Source organism: Zingiber officinale, chromosome 6A, assembly GCF_018446385.1.
Source record: "Zingiber officinale cultivar Zhangliang chromosome 6A, Zo_v1.1, whole genome shotgun sequence".
Taxonomy (NCBI): Eukaryota; Viridiplantae; Streptophyta; class Magnoliopsida; order Zingiberales; family Zingiberaceae; genus Zingiber; species Zingiber officinale.
In genome coordinates this window covers 50399790-50413723 of record NC_055997.1, presented here as the reverse complement: position 1 = coordinate 50413723, position 13934 = coordinate 50399790, and the positions used below count along the sequence as shown (strand labels likewise).

Here is a 13934-nt window from a genome sequence, read left to right as displayed (position 1 = left end):
AATACCGATAGACCGAAAAGGAGCAAGCAGACTTCGTAGCAAATGGATGAGCCAAATTCTATTTGTTGACCGTGCTACCTCCGCAAGAAGTCAGCAAAATCGGCATCTACGAATCATCAAAGGAACTTTGGGAGAAGTTCGTAGAGCTATATGAAGGTACGTCCAAAGCTAAGCTCACGAAATGGGATCTACTTTGGAACCAACTGACCAACCTTTGGCTGAAAGGAGAGTCAGTAGCACAACTGCATGCCAAGCCGGTAACTCTGAGATTCGTAAGTCTGGCGATTAACTCCTTCAGCTTGGACATAAAAACTGCATTCCTCAATGGAGACATAGAGGAGTCTATATATATGTTGCAACCAGAGAACTTTGATTCTAATGACTCAAAGCACCTAGTATGTAGATTAAAGAAGTCCATTTATGGTTTAAAATAGGCATCCTGTCAGTACCTAAAATTTGATCAAATGGTTATCTCATTTGGATTTAAAGAGAACTCTGTTAATCAGTGCATATATCTCAAGTTCAGTGAGAGCAAATTTGTTATACTTGTTTTGTATGTGGACTATATATTGCTTACGAGCAATAATAAGGGTATGTTGCATCAAACCAAGTCACTTCTATCTGATAATTTTGAAATAAAAGATCTTGGTGAAGCATCCTTTGTTTTAGGCATACAGATCTATCGTGATCGTTCAAGAGGCATTCTTGAACTTTCACAACAGACCTATATTGAAAAGGTGCTTATAAGGTATGGTATGCAAAACTGTACACCTGGTGACACACCTGTGTCAAGAGGTGACAAGTTCAGCTTGCAGCAGTGTCCACGGCTTGAACTTGAAATAAAGGAGATGGAGCAATTCCCATATGTGTCAGCAGTGAGAAGTCTCATGTATGCACAAGTTTGTACTCGACTAGATATAGCATTTATAGTGAGAATATTAGGCAGATATATTAGTAACCGAGGACCGTCATGTAACACCCCTAGAAAGCCAAGATAAAGTAAGGGCAATGAGAGTACGAATATAATGAAAAGAATGTGTAGATAGTCTACGTTGAATGTTACGATGGGAAGGATTTAGATGATTAAAAACTTTATGAAAGAAAATAAAGTTGAGAATATAAAGTTCTATACATGATTTATAATGGAAGGAATTAATGTAAACAAAAGAGATATAAGATATTATATATGCATGTATGAAATATTTATGCATAATGCATATACATGAATTATTTTGTACAAAAATATGTTAGGAGAAGGATTTGATCCTTGGTTCTCTTGTGGATGCATGCATGTGTTAACCAAGTGTGATAGGAGTGAATATTGTAAAAGGAGAGATGGGAATTATAATTAAAGGAAAGAAAGGAGAGAAATTAAGAGAAAGAAAAGAGAGAAACTCAAGAAGCATTTCTCTAGCATATTCTTTCTCATTAAGAGGAGAAGTAAATGAGGAGGATGAATCAAGTCAAGTTTTCCTCCCCTCATTTTAGTATAAATAGGCATGGAGGGGTGACTTCAACTTCATCCTCAACTCATTCTCCTCCTCTCCTCCATTGGTGCCGAGAACTCACTCTCTCCCTCTTTTCTTCTTCTTGTTGCCGAGCAACACAAGAGGAAGAAACCTCTTCTTCCTCCCCCTCTCCACCAAAAGACCTAGCTTCCTCCATTGGTGCCGAGCAAAGCAAGCAAGGAAGAAAGGTCCACAAGCAAGTTCTCAACTCTAGGAAACTTAAGCAAAGAAGGTAAGCTTCCCCTCACCTGCGGTACAAGGCTTTCATGTGATTTTCGGATTCTTTTTCTATGCCTTGAAAGAAAATTTTCCCCTATGTTTGTATACATATATGATGCATGATCAGAGGTGTATGTAACCCTAGAATTTCAATCAAAAATATTGTAAATAGGTTAGGAAAATTATTGTCTAACCAAACTAGTGCAAGTTTCCCTCTATGAAATGCTAAGGATCTTCTTATGGTTTTCTTGCTTGGAAGTTGATTGGAACCAAAAGAACCCCACTCTCATGTTTCGGCCAAGAAAGAATTTAGGGTTAGGAGGACCTTGAATTTAAAATAACTATGCTTATATGACATGATATAAAGTTCTTAAGAGTTGTATACTTGTATGTTGAAAGAAACTCATGAACCTTACTCTTAATATTTCGGCCATGGTAAGGTGATAGTTTAGAGAAGCTTAAACAAAATTCTAATATGCTCAATGACCTCTATGATATTATGTTATGAAAGATGATTAATGCTCTCATGTTTAATTGGAATGTAGAAAATTAGTTACATGATTTATGACATGTAAGATCACAAGAGTCCTAGCTTGTTTATGATCCAACCTTGTGTATGATGTTCTTAGTAAATCTTGCTATGAAATTACTTAAGGTTCCCATGCTTTAGGCCACTTAAAGGAAGTTTATATTCTATGAATTTCGGCCAAGTAAGGTTTAAAGGACCTAGAGGCCTTGGAAATGAAACCTAAGGGGTTAAAAGTACTTCTTATGAAAACTTGATAATGTGTGAATGTGATACATGTTTGTATGACCTAAATGAATCATTATGTGTTCGGCCATGAAGGGATAGATGCCCTAGAAACCCTAGAACAAAAATTAAATATGTCTATGTCATGCTGTATGAAAATGATATGATAATAAGTTAGAATGCATGATTGCTTTAGTTACGAAATGATATGCATAATGAAGTTATATTATGAAATATGCCATGATGTGTTATAGCATAGAAAATGTTATACATAATGAAAAGAAATGAAGTTATGTTATGATATGTAATAGCATAGAAAATGCTATACATAATGAAAAGAAATGAAGTTATATTATGATATGTGATAGCATAGAAAATGCTATACATAATGAAAAGAAATGAAAAAGAATAAATGCATGAAAGATTGTTAAGGACATGATATGATAGTTATGCATGATAAGTTATTTTTATGGTTTGTACCAAGGGTGGGCTCCGTAAACGTCCCGGGGTCGATGGAGTAAGACTCGGGCCTCGTCAGTAATGGGCCTTTGAGTGCCCTAGGTCGATGGAGTAAGACTCGGGCCTAGTATATATGCATGGTAGGGCTCAAGATTTGCTACCTTGGACCTACGCATTAAGTATGTGGTACAAACCGGGATCCTAAATGATGATGATATTAATTTCAAGTACTATTAAGTATAAGTTTTCAAATTCACAATGCATTGCCTACATTCATATGTGCTTGAATTATATGATGATATGATATAATGTCATGTGATATTATGATATGAATATGATGCCCTTGTATGTCTCATGCTTGTGATTTATTTGTTTTATGATATGATATTCATGCTTCTATGAAATGATATGTGAATAAGAAATATGCATGATATGTTTGAATAGAATGATATGTTATGCTATGATTAGTTGAGACGATGATATGTTGATCCATTCTTGATATACGATGATTCTCGGTTTTAGTGAGTAGGAAAGGAACTTACTGAGCCATGAGTGCTCATAGCTTACTTTCCTTGTACCGCAGATAAAAGAGAAAGCTGGATGTACAACGGAGCAGCAGGAGGAGCAGATAGTGATGTGTGTGGTGGTGGCTCGGCAAGAACGATTCGGATAAATTAATATTTTTAGTTATATGATCAATATATGCACATTTGAACAAATCAGAATATGTGATATCATGCTTAATAAATTAAATTCTTTAAAGTTTTTATTCTTCCGCTGTTATAACTAAAGCATGTACGTAAGTAGTATAAGAACGTAGCGCCGCCTTTGGTTGGGTAAGAAGGGTGGGCGTTACAGGTGGTATCAGAGCGAAGTTTTGCCAGCTCACTACACACACATCAAGCTCCTTCCTGTCGCTCCAAGTAAGTACAGTTGCTTAATTTATTTATATGCAAAAATTAGTATGATACTCTATGATACATGAATAATAGCCTAGGAAGAATACCTTAAGCTATACCCTAGAGAAGGGTGCATGATGACAAGTATGTGTTAAAAATAGTATGATACTCTAGGATGCATGAATGGTAGCTTAAGAAGGATACCTTAAGTTATACCCTAGAGAATGGTGCATGATGATAAGTAGGTGATATTCTAGGATGCATGAATGGTAGCCTATATACAAGAACCTTAGGCTATAACATAAGAGGAATAATGAATCTTTAAAATCTTGTAGAAATGGACTATATCCCGTTCGAATACAATCCCGAGGATGTAGAATATTTTGGCGAATACCTCGAGTTCGCGGATGAACCCGATATGCTGGAATACTTCGACAACTATGTGAGCGACTCGGAATCTCCGGAACACGGCGAGTTCGGAGAGGAAGATCTCGAGGAAATCGAGGAAGGGAATTCGGACGATAATGAAGATTCAGAAATTATGGAATATTATGAAGGAGAGAACGAGTTTCCTGAGATGGGCGAGGATGAATTTAACCTTGCTGAATACATGGAAATGGGTTTCAACCCCAACGATGTAATAGACTTCGAGTGGGGACTGAACAATGGTGTCGGCCTTTTTGCATGTCACAAGGCGCTCCAAATTAATAAAGATTGGAACCCATTTAAGCTAAATAGAATACGTGTAGTAAGGAGTCCCAAGTCGTATTTTTCCGAGGACTAACTAGTAAAAGTGTGTAAATTCTAGAGTTGGTTCCAATCAAAGTATTACATCACAAGATCAAAGAATAAGATCAAATAAGGTTCATTCTCATCTAAACATGATCCATTTCCTTCTCATCAAATAAGCATCAATTAAATTCAGATTTAAATGCACCATTGAATCAATTAATGCAATTCCCTCATCTTCAATCAACAATCAATTCATAATCGCATTCAAATTCAACACTTAACTCATCCACCAAGTCTTCACTTTTCACTAACAATCAACCACATTCTACAAAGGTGAACAATGAAAAGTTTAAGTGATTCATTCATCAATCAAGCTCATTAACAGCCACCTCAACATTCAATGAGTCAAACAAGTATTTCCTAAATTCATGAATTGACTAATCCTAACTTATAGAAACCGAAGCAAAGAATTTCAAGTAAAATAAAATTGCAAACCAAGTTAGTAGCTAACATTACTGTAATTGCAGAAATCTTAAGGAATTAGAATTCGAATCAGAAATAAGAACTGGGTTTTTGCAACAAAGAAAATCAAAACAGAATTGCATAAGAAAAACTCAAACAAATTAAAATAGCAAAGTAATGGATCAGATCTGAGGATCTGAACAGGAACATCAACAATTCAAAGACAAAACAAATAAAACTAAACCCTAAGCATTCCTCAACCAAATCCCGAACTCAACCTCCTCCAATCTGCTGAAAAACCAGTAGAAATGCTCTCGGAACCCCTATAAGCATTCAACAACAATCAAACAACCTTCCTTCTATTACCAGGAGATGATCATAGCACCAGGAAACCTCCCTTTAGCTTACATCCTTCTGGTAATCTCACTAGCCGAAGAACAGAGCCCAGGTCCTGTGAAGTTGCAAACCAGATCGAATGGCCAATTCAACACTGTTTGGCTGCGGAATGGAGATCGGAAAAGGTCCAGTAGCATCTGAGAAACCTCCCTTCAGCTCTGGTGGATGCGAAGATCGCCGATTGGGAAACCTCCACAATCGGAATCACGGCGATGAAACAGAACCCAAATCGTCGTTCGGGAAACCTCCCTCAAGCTCTCTGATCACCGGAAGATGAACGCCGGCAGCTGATGATCGTCGTCGTCGAAGAAATCTAGCTCACGGATCTGGATCGAGGAATGGGAGCAACGGCGCCGCAAGGAAGAAGAAGGAGAAACACTGTAGCAAAATCGCGAACACGCCGAGCCCAGCTACTGTAGCTTCTCACGCAGGTTTTTAAACCTCCTCAGTTCAGATCCAACGGCTGAGATTCATTTGGGCTAGATCAACGGTGGAAAGTCATCCAAAATCCGATCTGAATGTACTGATGTTGATCTAGGGTCTGGATCTACTCTCCTGTAGGTCGGATCGATCAGATCATCACTGGATGGTCCAGATCAGCCCAGTCTTCAATGAACGGTCCAGATTAATCCGGCTGGATCAATGGCTGGATGAACTCAGATCTGGATCAAAACTTCTGGATCTTCATAAATGGCTCAGATCTGCTCCCCTTTAAGTTGGATCGGCCAGATCTTCAACGGATGGCTCAGATCTACTCAATCTTGGATGAACGGCCTATAATGCTCCGAGGCTTGATCTTCTTGTTTAGCCCTTGATTTGAGCCCAAATGCAGCCTGATCTGATCGGGTCCATGACCCTTTTGATGCCTACAAAATAATAAGCAAATATTAGCATCAAATACCATGAAAATAGACTAATTTGCAATTAGGTCCAAAATTGATACAAAGTATAAAAATGTAGTGTAAATGTGGATTCTATATATGAAAACTACATCAAATCATGATTGTGTGAATGAGAATAGTATAGTAAAATCATGGTTATCAAACAACCTCGAGGGGGAACTAAACGAAGACCCGATGGAACCGGACGAACATGTTGAAGAAGACGAGGGAATGGATGAAGAGACAATAATTGACCCGGAAGAGGCATCAGAGATTCAATCTCCGATAATGCCTGATCCACCCCAGAATGATCTGGGCAAGTCGATACAGGTTTGGTTGATGATGACTACTACTCTCATGTCCTTTATGGCAGGAGTAGTCACAACCTACCTGGCCTTTTAAGAGAAGAAGTTATGAACAAAAAAATGTAGTAAAAGCTTTTGATGAATAAAAAGAGTAGAAATGATATCAATTTAAGCATGAATCAAGGTGGTCCCGCAAGGTTACACCAACTGCAGACTTCTATTGAAGGACCTTCAATAAGTCAAGGGAGATTAGAAGCTCCACCAACGTCTAAGGAATCTGAGCAGAAATTGTCATTCTAAGTTCGGGGACGAACTTTCAATAAGTAGGGGAGTTTGTAACACCCCTAGAAAGCCTAGATAAAGTAAGGGCAATGAGAGTACGAATGTAATGAAAAGAATGTGTAGATAGTCTACGTTGAATGTTACGATGGGAAGGATTTAGATGATTAAAAACTTTATGAAAGAAAATAAAGTTGAGAATATAAAGTTCTATACATGATTTATAATGCAAGGAATTAATGTAAACAAAAGAGATATGAGATATTATATATGCATGTATGAAATATTTATGCATAATGCATATACATGAATTATTTTGTACAAAAATATGTTAAGAGAAGGATTTGATCCTTGGTTCTTTTGTGGATGCATGCATGTGTTAACCAAGTGTGATAGGAGTGAATATTGTAAAAGGAGAGATGGGAATTATAATTAAAGGAAAGAAAAGAGAGAAATTAAGAGAAAGAAAAGAGAGAAACTCAAGAAGCATTTCTCTAGCATATTCTTTCTCATTAAGAGGAGAAGTAAATGAAGAGGATGAATCAAGTCAAGTTTTCCTCCCCTCATTTTAGTATAAATAGGCATGGAGGGGTGACTTCAACTTCATCCTCAACTCATTCTCCTCCTCTCCTCCATTGGTGCCGAGAACTCACTCTCTCCCTCTTTTCTTCTTCTTGTTGCCGAGCAACACAAGAGGAAGAAACCTCTTCTTCCTCCCCCTCTCCACCAAAAGACCTAGCTTCCTCCATTGGTGCCGAGCAAAGCAAGCAAGGAAGAAAGGTCCACAAGCAAGTTCTCAACTCTAGGAAACTTAAGCAAAGAAGGTAAGCTTCCCCTCACCTGCGGTACAAGGCTTTCATGTGATTTTCGGATTCTTTTTCTATGCCTTGAAAGAAAGTTTTCCCCTATGTTTGTATACATATATGATGCATGATCAGAGGTGTATGTAACCCTAGAATTTCAATCAAAAATATTGTAAATAGGTTAGGAAAATTATTGTCTAACCAAACTAGTGCAAGTTTCCCTCTATGAAATGCTAAGGACCTTCCTATGGTTTTCTTGCTTGGAAGTTGATTGGAACCAAAAGAACCCCACTCTCATGTTTCAGCCAAGAAATAATTTAGGGTTAGGAGGACCTTGAATTTAAAATAACTATGCTTATATGACATGATATAAAGTTCTTAAGAGTTGTATACTTGTATGTTGAAAGAAACTCATGAACCTTACTCTTAATATTTCGGCCATGGTAAGGTGATAGTTTAGAGAAGCTTAAACAAAATTCTAATATGCTCAATGACCTCTATGATATTATGTTATGAAAGATGATTAATGCTCTCATGTTTAATTGGAATGTAGAAAATTAGTTACATGATTTATGACATGTAAGATCACAAGAGTCCTAACTTGTTTATGATCCAACCTTGTGTATGATGTTCTTAGTAAATCTTGCTATGAAATTACTTAGGTTTCCCATGCTTTAGGCCACTTAAAGGAAGTTTATATTCTATGAATTTCGGCCAAGTAAGGTTTAAAGGACCTAGAGGCCTTGGAAATGAAACCTAAGGGGTTAAAAGTACTTCTTATGAAAACTTGATAATGTGTGAATGTGATACATGTTTGTATGACCTAAATGAATCATTATGTGTTCGGCCATGAAGGGATAGATGCCTTAGAAACCCTAGAACAAAAATTAAATATGTCTATGCCATGCTGTATGAAAATGATATGATAATAAGTTAGAATGCATGATTGCTTTAGTTACGAAATGATATGCATAATGAAGTTATATTATGAAATATGACATGATGTGTTATAGCATAGAAAATGCTATACATAATGAAAAGAAATGAAGTTATGTTATGATATGTGATAGCATAGAAAATGCTATACATAATGAAAAGAAATGAAGTTATGTTATGATATGTGATAGCATAGAAAATGTTATACATAATGAAAAGAAATGAAAAAGAATAAATGCATGAAAGATTGTTAAGGACATGATATGATAGTTATGCATGATAAGTTATTTTTATGGTTTGTACCAAGGGTGGGCTCCGTAAACGCCCCGGGGTCGATGGAGTAAGACTCGGGGCTCGTAATAATGGGCCTTTGAGTGCCCTAGGTCGATGGAGTAAGACTCGGACCTAGTATGTATGCATGGTAGGGCTCAAGACTTGCTACCTTGGACCTACGCATTAAGTATGTGGTACAAACCGGGATCCCAAATGATGATGATATTAATTTCAAGTACTATTAAGTATAAGTTTTCAAATTCACGATGCATTGCCTACATTCATATGTGCTTGAATTATATGATGATATGATATAATGTCATGTGATATTATGATATGAATATGATGCCCTTGTATGTCTCATGCTTGTGATTTATTTGTTTTATGATATGATATTCATGCTTCTATGAAATGATATGTGAATAAGAAATATGCATGATATGTTTGAATAGAATGATATGTTATGTTATGATTAGTTGAGACGATGATATGTTGATCCATTCTTGATATACGATGATTCTCGGTTTTAGTGAGTAGGAAAGGAACTTACTGAGCCATGAGTGCTCATAGCTTACTTTTCTTGTACCGCAGATAAAAGAGAAAGCTGGATGTACAACGGAGCAGCAGGAGGAGCAGATAGTGATGTGTGTGGTGGTGACTCGGCAAGAACGATTCGGACAAATTAATATTTTTAGTTATATGATCAATATATGCACATTTGAACAAATCAGAATATGTGATATCATGCTTAATAAATTAAATTCTTTAAAGTTTTTACTCTTCCGCTGTTATAACTAAAGCATGTACGTAAGTAGTATAAGAATGTAGCGCCGCCTTTGGTTGGGTAAGAAGGGTGGGCGTTACACGTCACACTGGAAAGTGGTAAAGAGAGTGATACGGTATTTACAAAGAACTAAAGGACATATGCTCATGTATCGGAGATTAGATCACTTGGAGGTGATTGGATATTCAGACTCTGATTTTGCTAGATGCTTGGATAGCAGGAGGTCCACTTGGGCTATATCTTCATGCTTGATGGAGGGGCTATATCTTGGAAGAGCGTCAAACAGACGCTAGTAGCCACTTCTACTATGGAGGCAGAGTTAGTAGCATGCTACGAAGCATCCAATCACGGGATTTGGTTGCAGAACTTTATCACAACATTACATATCGTTGATGGTATTGACAAGCCACTGAGGATTTACTGTGATAATAAAGCCGCAGAACTTTATGTCAAGAACCACCGCAGTTCGTCGAAGTCCAAGCACATCGACATCAAGTTTTTAGCGGTTAAAGAAAGAGTTCAGAGTTGTCAGATTATGGTAGAGCACATCAATACATATTTCATGTTGGCCGATCTACTCACCAAAGGCTTGGTGCCTAAGGTGTTTCATGTGCATGTTGTGGATATGAGAGTTCTTCTTATGGAAGAAGAACTCATCTAGTAGGAGTCTGTATTTATTTTTATTGCTCTATGCTAATTAATAAAGACAAACATTTATTTTGATTATTGTACGTACTTAAAGTTCAAAACATCAATGGGAATTTATATGTTCGTTTGACACTCTGACTATGATATCATCGTTTACTACTGTTGTTTAGCATTTGATGTTTGTAAATATGATATAGATTCATTTTAGAATCATACAGTTTAGATCATGATTTGCTATTGCAGTGTAACATAAAGTATTTTACAAATATGATCTGATATTTTTTGAGGTCATCTTAGGACAAGTTGGAAATTGACATATACTGATCATATTTCATGTAATTTCCACTCTACACATTCACATCTTGATCTAGCTATGTCATTAATGATATTGGAATCATGATTACTGTTAGGGCTTGTTACGATCATATACAATAGCTATGACCTCTTTAGCCCTATACCAATGAAGTTAATCGACCAGATTGTTTACAGGGGTATTTTGTACCAATAAAGTTGATATCAACTAAAGTTTTACTTATATTTCACATACAACTCACATATAGCCCAAGTGGGAGATTGTTGGATATAATTATCCCTATTAGGTGGGCTTATTTGTAAGTTGCACACGTGAATACGATCCGAACCCTTTAAAGTGATCTAACTTATGTCTAGTGGGTTTCGGGTAATTGGATGTGGATCTTATATGTGTAGAACATATAGTCCCGCATCTATTATCATATATTTATTGATAATAGATGTTCAGTATATATATGGACTTATAGTCTCACATCTATTATTATCGATAGGCTGATAATAGATGTTCACTATATATAGGGTTGGTCCCCAAATACTTAGGGAATAATCTTGACATAGTTTCTTGTTCCCCATTGACAAGAAGTTTTATAGCATCGTTATCCCTTAAGTCCCTTGGAAGACCTACCTTTTCTTTTTGCTGTTTCTTCTTCCACAGGATCTTCTGGACGATGCTAAAGGACAAAGATATGACTCTTCAATTAGATTTTTTGTCATTGTGTTTATGTATTATTATTTTCTTATGTCATGTTCTCGATGAAACCAAGATACATGCTCATATATTCTTGTTTTCCCTATTCGAATTCTTATTTCGATTATTTAGAATTCATGCGACTTAGGTTTTACGAGAACTATCATGCTCTATTAATCAGATAGAATTCCATGTTCTTTAACAGTGAACTTTAAAAAAACCAAGAAAAGAGTAAAGCCCGCACCAATCATCATTAGATCCAGTAGGAGTTTCATAAAGTGCATCTGCATTCTTCCATTTCTCCAAATACTTCACGTTCATAGGATCTTTCATCTTGTTTCCAATGAGTCGTTTATTATGTACAATAATAAAGTGGGCATCTCTTCATAGGTAGTTTCTGCCGTATGGCATTAACGACAGCACTGACCTAAAGGAAAAAAAAAAAAAAATCTCAGGAGGAAGATTAATACAACAGGAACTCTAAATAAAAGCAAAATTTGAAAGTATATTTGTCAACATTTTCTTGACGCACACCTTATTAACTGCGAACCGCTTCTGACAATAGAGAGCAACATTTGCTGCATCTACAACAGCTTCAAAAGGGCCATAGTAGTCCAACCATTTCTGTAATCAGAAATTGAGTTGTTAGTAACAAAACAAAATCGTGCAAATTGCTGGTGAAAACAATTAGACATAATTTCAAAAACCGCAATTGACTGAACTTTATCGTCAACATTTTACATGTTTGAAATGCATGAACTAAATACTCTCTCCACATTACTGGACAGTGATTTCGGGAGGGAGATCATACTTGAAACTTCTGAAAATTTGAATTCCTTTCTCTCTTGTTGGCCAGTGAGGCAACAGACTTGGCAAAGTTTTCTGTCTCAACTGGATCAAGATCGATGGTTGCTAATTTGTGACCACAAGACATGCAGACACCATCTACATCTACTGATGTGTGCGCCACACTCCATTTCCCTTTACCGAGCCAACCAAGCCCATGCCACCCCGCTCCACCATTCTCAATAGCCTCTGCTAATTCTTTCGCATCCCATTTCCTTTTCCCTAGTCTTGATGCGGTCAAACTCTTGAACCAAGCCTCAATCAGCTCTGCTGTGGACGCAGAGACCTGTCTCACATTAGTTCTAAGCTTGTGTAGCAGGTAATACACCTTGTCGCCTCTGCGAGCCGCAATGCTAATTCTTAGAAGTGCTTCCAACTCTGATTCTTCAGGTTGGATGCCATTTTCCGACATGTGAGCTTCAACTTCGAACGCCTTATCAATGTCGCCTTTGTTGCAGAAGGTGAACAATGCAGGACCATACGACCGCACCCTTGCAGTTATACCCAAAAGCTTCATTCGCTTAACACAATCAAAGGCCATGTCACCATCGTCCATGGACATTGCTATTCGAGCCACAGATGTTAGAGCTGCTTCACTCATGGCAATCTTCTCCGCGCACATCTTTTCATATATCTCAAGTCCTCTGGTTCTAGCATAGTCTCTGATGTCCTCGTTTACTCAAATCAGAAGAGAAGCTCTTCTACTTCCTTGGCCTGCATCTTCAACCACATCTCCATCAATATGCCAATCTGGATCGAATTTAGAATTAACACTACCGCTTTTAGCAGGATGAATGATGCCAACCGCCGCAGAAGAGCAAAGGTAAAGCAGCACATTGTAGTGGTATTGCTGCAATTTGATTCCTTGGCCGACCGCAGAGTGACAATGGCTTCCATGACATCACCAGTTTTGGAGCAGGAATCCAGCTTAATTTTCATCTCCTTTCCAGAAACCCTAGCTTCGGATATCTTGCCGTCCTTCTTCATCCACCTGTCGACTCCAATTTCACTCACTCCTCTCGCCAAAGGCTCCGCCTTTTCGCCTCTCGGCCACAAATTACCCTTCCTAGGTTTAGGAATTGCATGCTCCACAAGAATCTTCTCCTGGGCCGGCCGTTCTCTGTGAAGTGCTCGATGCTCGGTGTGGGTTCCATGAGCTGTGGCGCTTGAAGAGAGATCGGAGAAGGCGTGGACTCACGACGGTGGGTGTGAAGGGGGACGACAAGTGGAGGAAGAGGAAGCGGGGAAAGGAACGAGCTTTGCGGGGGAATCGAGATGGTGGAGTGCAGAATTCCACGGAGAAGGAAGAAATGAGGAAGTCGCTTTGCAAGGAAGCCATGCAGCGACGGAAGGATAAGATTCTTAAAAAGACATTTATAAATATAAATATTCACATAATATTTTGTTTCATCCCTTGAAAATTATACCCTTTTTAAAAATCCCCTCTAAATTGTAATGTCTGGAAAACAAAGGAATTTTAAAAAAAAAAATCAAGAAATAAATTATGACCATAATACTAATGATATTTTTGGGTTTTAGAAGGTAAAAAAAGCCAAAAGGTAAGCTTTCTTCAAGAATTTTTAAGGGTAAAAAAATAAAAAGGTATTTTTTTATTTATCATTAAAATAATATTTTATTCCGCTACCATATAAATAACTCAATTTTGAATATATTAATAATATTATATTATAACAACTATAAATATTATAAAGAATATTTTAGACGATAAAATTACCGAGATAATACATTCAAT

At 37.3% G+C, this 13934-nt stretch overlaps 1 pseudogene; it reads right to left on the bottom strand.

The window, feature by feature from the left end:
* Nucleotides 1-5456: 5456 nt before the first annotated feature.
* LOC121994790 lies at nt 5457-13516 on the bottom strand (annotated as a pseudogene).
* Between the last annotated feature and the right edge of the window lie 418 nt (nt 13517-13934).